Source organism: Patagioenas fasciata, chromosome Z, assembly GCF_037038585.1.
Source record: "Patagioenas fasciata isolate bPatFas1 chromosome Z, bPatFas1.hap1, whole genome shotgun sequence".
NCBI classification, from domain to species: Eukaryota; Metazoa; Chordata; class Aves; order Columbiformes; family Columbidae; genus Patagioenas; species Patagioenas fasciata.
Window position 1 is genome coordinate 15,575,659 of NC_092560.1, and position 10,735 is coordinate 15,586,393.

Sequence of the window (10,735 nt, forward strand, 5' to 3'; positions counted from 1 at the left end):
CAATCCAAGGGAAGAGAAGTGCACCTGCATGTCCCTTGCTGAAGGAGAGCACCCTAGTCTCTTACTCTTTGCATCTTCTGAATTAAGCAATAGCAGAGATTCAGAAAGGAAAATTACAAAAAAGAATCCGGGAATGTTTTTATATCCTTTCACTGTAAAGCTGGAAAAAAATTCTTATTGGGATGGGAATGTACAGATCTGTTTGTGGGACTTTCTACCCTCCCAACCAACTCTCTTCAGCAGAGAGCACTGAAGAATAAAATTACCAAATTTAAAAACAAAAATCAAGCTTTCTCCTTTTCCACTGAATATGTACTTATCCCACTGATCCATTTTTCCAGATTTCATGTGTGGCTCAGTTTCAAATGCCGCCTTCTGCTCTGCCCACTAGTCCTTTCTCATCACTTACCATAGAAGTACGGGCAGTATACCTCAGCTTTTTCTCTGGCATGCTTCCTCCTGAAATAAAAAACCTCACAGCTTTACCATCTGATCTCTCAGTTCCTTGTGGGGCTAGATTTGTCATAATGGGAGACAGCTGAGAGAGGAGATTTAGGCATTTGCTTTCAGCCTTCACAGATCTCAACATAATGCATAAATAATGGATAAATAATATTGGTTCCTTCACCAATAGTGTGGTGATAAATGCTTTCAGGAAAGCTCATTCATTAGAATGTATTCAGAGCCATTAATCCAACTTTGGAGAGCAAAGTCTGCTTTGAAAGACAAACTGAAATAACACATACTTCCACTGGTGTAGGATAAGGAGGTGAAACTTCATATTTGCCTACCAAAATAAAATTTGGGTTATTTTTTTAAATTCTTTAAACTCATCTCAAAAGAAATTAGGTGAAGCATTGAAAGTTTTTATATTTTATAATTCATATATTTTAAATATATTTGGTACAAAAAATGTGATCCAGAATTGTGAGGGTTAAAAAAAGACAGAGTGAGATGTGTCACCACTGGAGTAGTTTCAGTGGTTTCTAGTTGGCTGATAATGTACCAGTTTAGTTATTAGATAGAATCCTGGTCAGATTCATTGCATTTAAGATCCAAGGATAACATAATTCATCTTTGGGATGCAGAAAAGATGTAAAATACAACTGAAAGATTTATAGGGACATTTTCTGCACAGTCTCAATTGCTGACTTTACAGTGAAATGTCTGAAACATCTTTGGAATCTGGGCAGAAAGCAGTTACTTTTGAAATATATGGTCAAGATGTGATTAGGAGGCAAAGATTAACCACCTATAGAAGCTATAAATCAGTACATGGACTTATATTTCCAAAGAAAGAACTGTCTGGGCATAATTAACAACTAAGCTAGTAATATGTCAAAAATGATTGCAGGTCTAGATTTAAAATTTTACAATTTTTCTATTCTTCCATATTACTCTATGTTTCTTCTAGCTCTATTTTTTTAAGTGTGAAAAACTTCAATTACAGCTGGTATAAGTGAAATTGTTATATAATAATGTAAATGTATTTATATGTTAGAGTATTAACATGACTTATCAGAGAACTGTAGATTATGACGCAAAGTTATGTTTAAAGAATTAAAATATTACCTAAAGCATCAACAGACAAGGAAATTTCTGAATAAAACTAGACTAATTATCTAGAACTACAGTATACCCTCAGTTTTACCTAAGCTGGTCAAAGTTATAAAAAATCAAAATCAGGGAAGGGTTATTTGAGTGCTTTAACCAGATCTTTGACTTACCAGCACAGGATGCAGACCTGGAACTGGATAATGAGCAATCCACATTTTTTCATTGAGAACTATATTGAAATAACCAAAAAGTTAAAGAATAGAGAAACTAATAACTCTTATTGACCATGTATGACCTAGCAAAACAGGAGTGCATGTTCATACAAGGTACTATAGAAGGATTTATCTTGTATAAGCTTTCCTTACTAAACATAATCTGTTGTTAAGTAATACTGGAGAACTGTAAAATACTTCTCAAAAAGGTAGTGATCTGCAAATGTGAATGGAAACAGTGCTTTCAAACTCACATTTTGCTTTTTTCCAGGTAAACCCACACAATAAAGTATTCTTAAAGAAAAACTGCTTTCCAATTCTGTGTACTGTCATTGATCTCCTTCAAAATAAACCATGACCTAGTTTGCTCCAAAAACTTTGTCTCTTTTCCAAAAAAAAAAAAAGTGAATTCCTAACCGTTAAAACACAGGAAAGCTGGAATCAGGAAAAATCCCAGCTGAGTGCGGGAAGAACATTTTGGAATATACAGGAACAGTTCCCAACAACTCTCTGTCTTGACCCTATCTAAGGGTCTATCTAAGGAAAATGGGGTTCTGTTGCGAGTTTATATCTTGCCAGCAGGTCAGTGAGAGGTACTTTCTTCTCCTGCCATCCTCCTGGTTCCTTCTCAAAATGTGGGTTTATGAGCAGAATCTAATTCTAGACACTCATTTGGCCTTGAGAAAAAATCACTGGTGAACATGAAGGCATACCCTGACAAAGACTGGCCCTTGACAGAAAGATGCAGCAGTCTTGAAATCCCTGTTCACTTCAGAGCTCATCAACATGGAGAATGGCAAAAGGTACCTGCTGTTCATGAGCAAGATATATTTTCTAAGGGACAACAATAAAACAGAACCTGCTTGAACACACAATCATCAAATTAGGGAGCTGGAAATGAACACTGGCAAGTGTTCATCAGGGGCTTTCCACTTCATTTTCAGGGGAAGAAGACTGAGCTGCCTGTCTTTCAGGGTCTGCTTTTTTCCTTTTCTATTAGCCTGGTAAAAATTGCAGTAGTCTGGGGAACCGGAGGCTTCTCCTTTTTTTTATTAACTCAGAGTTATTTAGACTTGAGAAAGGGCACAGGGTGTCAGGGCAGGGGAGGAGAGGGGGAGCTTCCTGGAAGTGACACGGTCCTCTGGAGAGGTCCTGATGTGCAGTCTGACAGGGACAAATGCTGTGCATTTCTCATTGTGCTTAGCATTTCACTGTTTGGTTCATATCTGCCATACACAACCAAAAAGGAAAAAAATACATATATATATATAGGCGATAGTAAAATTTCTTGACAAAACCAACAATTTGAATTCACGAAATAGCACAGTGAGGGATAGAGTTTAAAAAAATGCTTCAAAAGCGTGATGCCTTGTGCTTTCTTGTTGCTTATGTGGGCATTTTTCTGTGTCATACCTCTGGCAAGCCCTCACTGGCTGCGTTCACAGGTTACATCTTGTCTACATTTGGAGACACAGCAGGGAAATGTGGGGATTTAAACACCATTCCTACATATGTCTTCCAAACCGAGTACTCCCCTTGACCGAGACCACTTCATCCCACCTCTCACATTCACTGCAACTGCTGTGTTTAACGCTTTTCATCTGTTTCAGCTGGTTTTATGTTATTACAAGTCTAAGTTTCAGCTTGTTGAAGGTATTCCTTTTGTTTGTTTCTGTTAGTAGTCCTGGGGCTTTTTCAAGGTAAGCATGAGAACTTCCTTCCTGGAAGCTTCCATGCTTGCAGTGAGAAATAGCTGCAAATCTTTGGGGCTCAAAGCGGGATTTCTTTGCCTGTTCATCTCTCCGTGCTACTGCAGGCTGCAAGGGAGAAAGGGTAAAGGAAACATGCAATGCAGGAGACACTGCCTTGCTCCTCCTTCTTTGCTTGCAAATAACCCTTTCTTTGTTAATGCACAGCTCTGCTTTCACTGACTCATTCAAGCTTACAGAGCACTTGTGCTTCTGCTAAATATACAGGTATGTGTCCTGTCTTACTTAGTATTTTTATCCATAATGTGACAATAGGAAACTTTTTTGTCTGTGGAAATGACTCCCCTTTTTCCATCAGTACTCAACTCCACAAGTACACTCAGACACCTCTGCATTTTGCTATCCTGCTCCTTGTCTCGAAGGGCTTCAGCTCAAGTTTCAGACTTTGTGGAGCAGACAATGCCCGTTTTTCCATCCTTACAGTCTGACATGCCAGGCTCTCACATGCCAGGAATGCCTCCTGGACCCTGCTGCACAGCAAGTGCCCTCCATTAAAAGAACAAGTTCTGACTTCTCATGCCTCCATCTGGGTTCTTCCTAGACAAGGTGACACAGCTTTCAGTCCCTCTAGAGATCGCTGGATGGTTTCATAATTTCTGGAAAATTTCTGGTGTCTGAACCTGGTGTAAAAGTTGCAGATAGAATTTGTTAAGTGTGAATTTATTAAATACCTACAATTGCCCACAGCTGATCAAAAATAATTACACTGCTTTAATGGGGAAAAAATTCTTTACATGAAATGAATTAGTTCATTAAAAAAAAAAATCTGACCAGTTCTACTGTAACCATGGAAATAATAGTAATAATAATTATATTTATACAAAGAAAAATGTTCAAAATGTAGTGTAATTTGTTAATTTGTGAAGGATGAAACCAAGTACAAAGAGCGAGCTAAAAAAATGAGGACATATATAACAAGATTCTTTACCTAAAATATGCAAAGATTAAAGTCTATAAAGTGTTAAATGATGCTATGATATTTCAGAAGGGCTTTGGAAAAGATGCTTCATGAGGTAGAAAATTAATAGCTTATGTGTGATCCATCGCCTTTAATAATGACCAGGGTCAAAAAGCAGCCAAATACCTGCAGTCAGGCAGAGAGCTCTGGTTCACATTTACCTCAGACCTAAGATAAGGCTTAAAAAATTGTCAGAAGGTTTTAGAAGTGTATGCCCCATTTTTGCAAAACCAGCTCCAACACTTCGCAGTTTGTATTTCAGTGGTCACAACACAAAGGGACAGAAACACATTGCTTGAGGCAGTGCCCTGAGTCAAACACAAGCTAAATCCCTTTCCTGTACCAGTATGTGTCCTAGCCAAGGACCATCATCCCCTCCCTGCCATACCATCTTGAAAAAGGAAGCTTGTTTGAGTGCACAAGGAGGGAGGAAGATATAATATTCTCCATCTGGTTGCCAGGTCTGGGCAGCTCAAAACAAACATTACTGACATATCATAAAATACATTTACCCCATTGTGTAGATGCAAAAGCAACAGTGGACTGAAGTCTCCCCAGTGGCAAGAGTCTAGACTGTAAAACCTATTTAAATATTTAGATACATTTGAGAATTTTATTGTAATTTAATTTTGAAAACAGCACTTTGCTATTCGATAATGTGCAAATACCAAAACTAAATTCATAGTCAAAGCTCTTTTCTTTTACACTCCTTTTTTGTGCACATTAAAAAAAAAAAAAAAGAAAAAGAAAACAGAGAGAAACCACTCACTCACATGCCCCCTCTTCAACTGACCCCCTTCTCCATTCCAACCCTTTATTCTCAGAATATGTTTTATGGAATTAATAATATTGCTTCCTCAGCCTTACTTTCTGATGTATTTAGAATTGGCCAATGAGTTTAAAACATTATCAGCCAGAAGCATATGTATATAGGCATTCTTTTATGAATATGTATGCTGAGTCATCACATAAGCTTAATTTCTCTAGGAAACAAACCTAAACTTTTTGTTAATAAACTGTGAAGATTTCAGCAACACATGCCTGCATATGCACTATGCGGCTTCCCCACAGCATATTTGCTGACATGAATGTTAATGAATTTTAAATTTAAGTGAATCTCTGGCACATTGATGACTGGGGAGGTGTCTATTTAAAAGGAGACAGATGGTCAGTTTTTATCTAGCGGTTGCATTCCTTTTCTCCTTTAACCTGCAAAGCTCACTTTTAAGTGAGAGGGTGGGCAGATCCTATTACATATTTAAGCTCCTGTTCCTCTTATGTTCTTGACAGAGGAATAGAAATAAGCATATTGGGGGGAACAGCTGCAAGATGCTGCTGTGGAAAATGGCTGTTTATCTGTTGCTGCAAGCAGATTCCATTATTTGATTAAAAACAAACGGGTTATTCTTCATCCCTATGATTGACTGTGCTCTACAGACAATGTTTTGGCCAGACTTTGTAAAAAAACATGAAGAGAACAGAACACAGTCTCATTGCAGAAATAAGTCTGGGAAACATTTACAAATGCCGCTGTTCTTTTTTTTTTTTTTTTTTTTTTTTTTTGACATAGACTATCTTTGCATTTCTTATTCTGCAGTTTAGTCACTGAATCTGCTTACACTTGCATCCCTTAACACTTATGTACAAGTCTGTGGGAGATGGAGAAGAAGCCAGGGGGTTGTTTCAATCTGGGTATTTCTTAAACATTGCATCTGAGCAAGTAGAGGGATGCTACCTTGATTTTCTAGTGATCAATCACACTGCAGGCAGCTAGCACACGAATCAAAACCAATAATGTCCCTTCATGGCATATTGTTCTCTGTGGCAAAATAGAACTCATTTTTAAATTCTCCTCCTCTTTCCATCCATCAGAAGACAAAATCAGGAGCTCAGGAAAGAGCATAGCCCAAGTAATTCTTACAGCTGAGCAGACATCAATACTTATAGACCTACTCAGGGTTTACAAACACTGCACAGCAGGGCATCTCAAAACAAGGTTCGCTAAGGATTGAAACAGATCTTAAAACATAATTGGTCAGGAACACCAATGTGTCTGGCAATATGGAGCTACAACACTGCTCATTGTGTACACCGAAGGGTGCATCAGGCAGCTTTAGAAGTTAAAAGTGTCAGGAAACAGCAGGGACAACAGCCTCATCTTACTATGTCATGAGTGCTAGCTGAGTAGTTATTCTGGACAGAAGCACATGAGTTTTTTGTTGCATGGGCTTTGCACACTTTCCTGCATCAGATCTCTCTCTTCCTTGTGAGACCCAGGCAGCCATCACCAAATTCAGCCCAGACTCCAGTGCTCAGCCTCAACATCCAGGCAGGAAGGACTGTGGAGCAGCTTTCAAAATGAAAGGTCTTGCCTCACCAAAGTCTCTACTTTCAGGCAAAGTAAGCCCCACACCAGCAAATCTCTGTAAGCAGGAAAATGCTCTCTAGTGTATCTTTTCATATTTGGCCAGGCCTTTAGTTATATTTTTTCCCAATTGTGTTCACAAAACAATGCAGGAATAAGGAGGGCAAAAATGTCCATTTTCTACTGAAATTCTCTTTGCAATGAGAGGGGTCATCATGAGGAGCAAATACAGAAACAAATTAAGACTTAAGCAAAATACCATGGAATTAAGTTTATCTGAAGAATGTTGATAGGAGTGCACATCAAGGACCACATATAGGAAAAAAAAATCATAAAAGCTTTACTGACAGAAAATGAATGGACCCCATATCCATATGCAGCTACATCACATTGTATTACCTGAAAGATACAGATAAGAACGTGTAACGTCAACATTCATGTCCCAAATTTACTGCTTCTAGAAAACCTTCCTTGATATTTCTGTTTAAGCTATAGTTAATGACAGTCTATGTATTGTAGTGGTACATGACTAAAATCACCTGAGTAAGCAAAAGTGTGCACAGCTCATCTCCTCATGACTTGTGGTTAACTAGGAGTGGATGCAATGGTGGAACACTGCGATGCCCATACCTTTTGAGATTTTTGAGCTCATCTTATCTTTGAATATCAGTATAAACTAAGCCCAAACCTGCTTTGTAGTAAGAGTCCTAGGATTTGGTGTCTTCTTTGGACTCACATGTTGCACATGAAAATGAAGAGCCAAGAAGGGATGTAAGGAACATAAGCTCATTTTCAGCCTCCTCATGCTGGGATGCATCATCAGGTAGTGAGACCTGAAGACAGAGGGTGAAAGTTCATAGTCAGATTAGGCTTCTTTAAAAAGTGAGTAATCACTGTATGCGTTGTAGGTTTGTGTCTAGAAGCTTTTTCCTTTAAGAGTCATAACGCCATTTGACTAATAGAAGATAGTCTATTATGTTAAAAGTAGCTATGGTAACTGAAGTGACGACATATTTTATTGGAACAGATGTTCTGTGAATGAACAGGGAATAAGGAAAGCAGGCGTCATTTTGGTGCTGTTTAAAGGGCAAGAGTGATGCCAATCATAATTACCATCTGCTAAAGTACATAAAGTATCCATATGCTTCTTAGATGGCCCCAAAACTGCTTTGAACTACCATACCAAGATTTTTCATTCAAGGACAAGACAGCTCTGGATCCCCTTCTTAGCTCCTGACTGACAAGAGCAAATGTCTCAAAATCCTGGCTCAAGTAGTCACTGATTAAATTTAGAGTAGACCAGCCTTTGCCATTCTCCTTTCTTGGATCTTCTGCCATTTGGCAACATTTACCATCTGAAGTCTGAATATGCTAGGCAGCTGTTCAGAAACATAAACTAAATCTACTAATCCTCACTTCCATGCTCTGCAGGGCTTGTTATGATTCTCCTAGTCCTGTGAACACCAGGTTAGAGCCTACACTTTTCTGGGCACTGACTCAGAAACCAACTCCGTAGTTAACCTTTCACCTCCGCATTCCAACTGAAATGTGTTTCTTCTTTCAGCTGAGTGCATTTAAAACAATATTTCACATGGTAAAGAGACCTCTCACATTGATCCAACATGCAGAGAAAAAAAATATTTTTAACCTTGCATACACATGGCATTGCTTTGCAGTTAGATTGTACATGAAGTTCATGAGCGTTCCAGCAAAATTTTATGTCTACTAGATTAACAAATGTTTTTCATTAATCCAAAGAAAAGAGTTCAAATTTCTCTATAATACAAGACTAAAACACTGCCTTCACTCACTTTCCAGTTAAGGATTTTTTTATTTTTTTTACACAGAAAATCATGAAACATGTCAGCAGCTATATGGAAATATATTGCAGATCCATTCATTTAGGTGTTTTTTTCCACAGCAGTGCAAATAACAGATGTCTGAAAGGATGGTGTCATACCCACTATAAAATCACAGTTTTTCAAATGGCATTTTGTTGCTAAGCCCAGCCAGTTAGTGACTGGCTTATTCTCCAAAGGAGTTTAGCTTATAGTTCCCCAATTTTTTTTTTTTTTTTTATTTTATCATGCATGTTTTCATTATCACATGACTGTCTGGTTTTAGGATTCACCTGTGATTTAGTAGGCAGCAAAACATATGGAGGTGAGTTCCAGAGGTTAAGACATTTCACATAATTAGATTTAAACACACTATCAAAGGTTAGCTTTGGGTATCTTCTTGCTGTTATGTTTATGACAATGCATGAAAAGGCAAATTCTTTGTGTGTATTCCTTTTTTTGCAATTTCTTCTTCTGAGACTGTAAGTAAATTATGGGGCTTGTCCATTTCTGAGCTGTTTCAATTTGGACTCTACTCTTTAAGTGACCATAGTTTAATGACCAATATATAAGAATTTGAGTACTGTCATCCTGCAATTATTTATTTTCACAGTGTCCAAATCTGGAGAGGCTACTTTGAGGTCTCCCTGGTACAGCCACATTTCTGTGCTTTTCAGGGGTGCAACTGAAGTAGATTGCCTACTGGTTTGCCTGGGGAAATAAACATTGTCTTGGGTTTCGTATTTTCTTTTCCCTTAATCCTTTATAAGGGGCTATTGTCCCCTTTCCATGCGTTTTACAATAGTTATTTCCCTCTTGGATTATATGTAGTATCATATTGGGGACATTTCACTGGGAAACAGCTCCATTTAACCGGGGTTAAAAGACCATGTCAACAGGTAAACTATTTCTCTCACTATCTTCTACAAATGGCAGCAGAGGTACCACATGACCTTCCATGGTCTGCTCCAGCAGCAAAATTCACGTTAACAACGCAACTCTTCTAATATGTACATGCAGAAAAATGTGTGTACTAATAGAGACTGTTTGGGAGGAAACTTTTCAAATATAGCAGTATGATAAACACAATTACTCTCCTTCTGGAAAAGATAACAGAGAAAATTAATCTCAGGTGACAGATTGTTAGTCATGTTGCATAATGCTGGAGGGCGTTCAGCTGCAATAGTGATCCGGCAATGAAACTAGAAAAAAAATATTGCAAATAGTGTGAGGGTTTGTGTATGCTTTCAATATAAAAATAATAAAATAGAACCTGAAACTGAAATGGAAGAAGACCAGCCCCTACTAAAACTCTTGCAGTGTGTGGCTGCTATGTATGGTCACTATGAGCACACTCCATTCTCTTCCTCTTCTCTTCTCTTCTCTTCTCTTCTCTTCTCTTCTCTTCTCTTCTCTTCTCTTCTCTTCTCTTCTCTTCTCTTCTCTTCTCTTCTCTTCTCTTCTCTTCTCTTCTCTTCTCTTCTCTTCTCTCTCTTCTCTTCTCTTTTTTCCCTTCTCTTCTTCTCGCCCCTCCCCTCCTCTCCCCTTCCATTTTCTCACCCTCCCCTCCTCTCCCCTTCCATTTTCTCGCCTGTTTTGTCTTATGTTAATATAGATACCCATTATCAGGAAATTGCCCATTGCTAGGTCTGCAATATGGTTCACTGAAAGCTTAATTGACATTCTTTACTCAGTTGAAATATTACATGATAATGTTCTTGATGCTAAATAACCTGTATTCTATCTAGAGCAAAATTGTGAAATAGAAAGTTGGCTATAAAGACTAAAAGGTGGTAAGAATATATTGATGATTTACATTAACATACATTATCATCCTAAAAAGCAGCATAAAGACTATAGGGAACTGTAGAGTTCATATAATTTCACTCTAATTATTCTAATTTACTGTAATTAAGACACTAAAAAAAATCCAGCAAAAGAAAGCAATAACATCCTTCCAATACCAGTAAGAGAATAACAGTATTGCAGTTGTATAACATTATGAACCAGAACACTGTGAGAGTGGGAAAAATGCA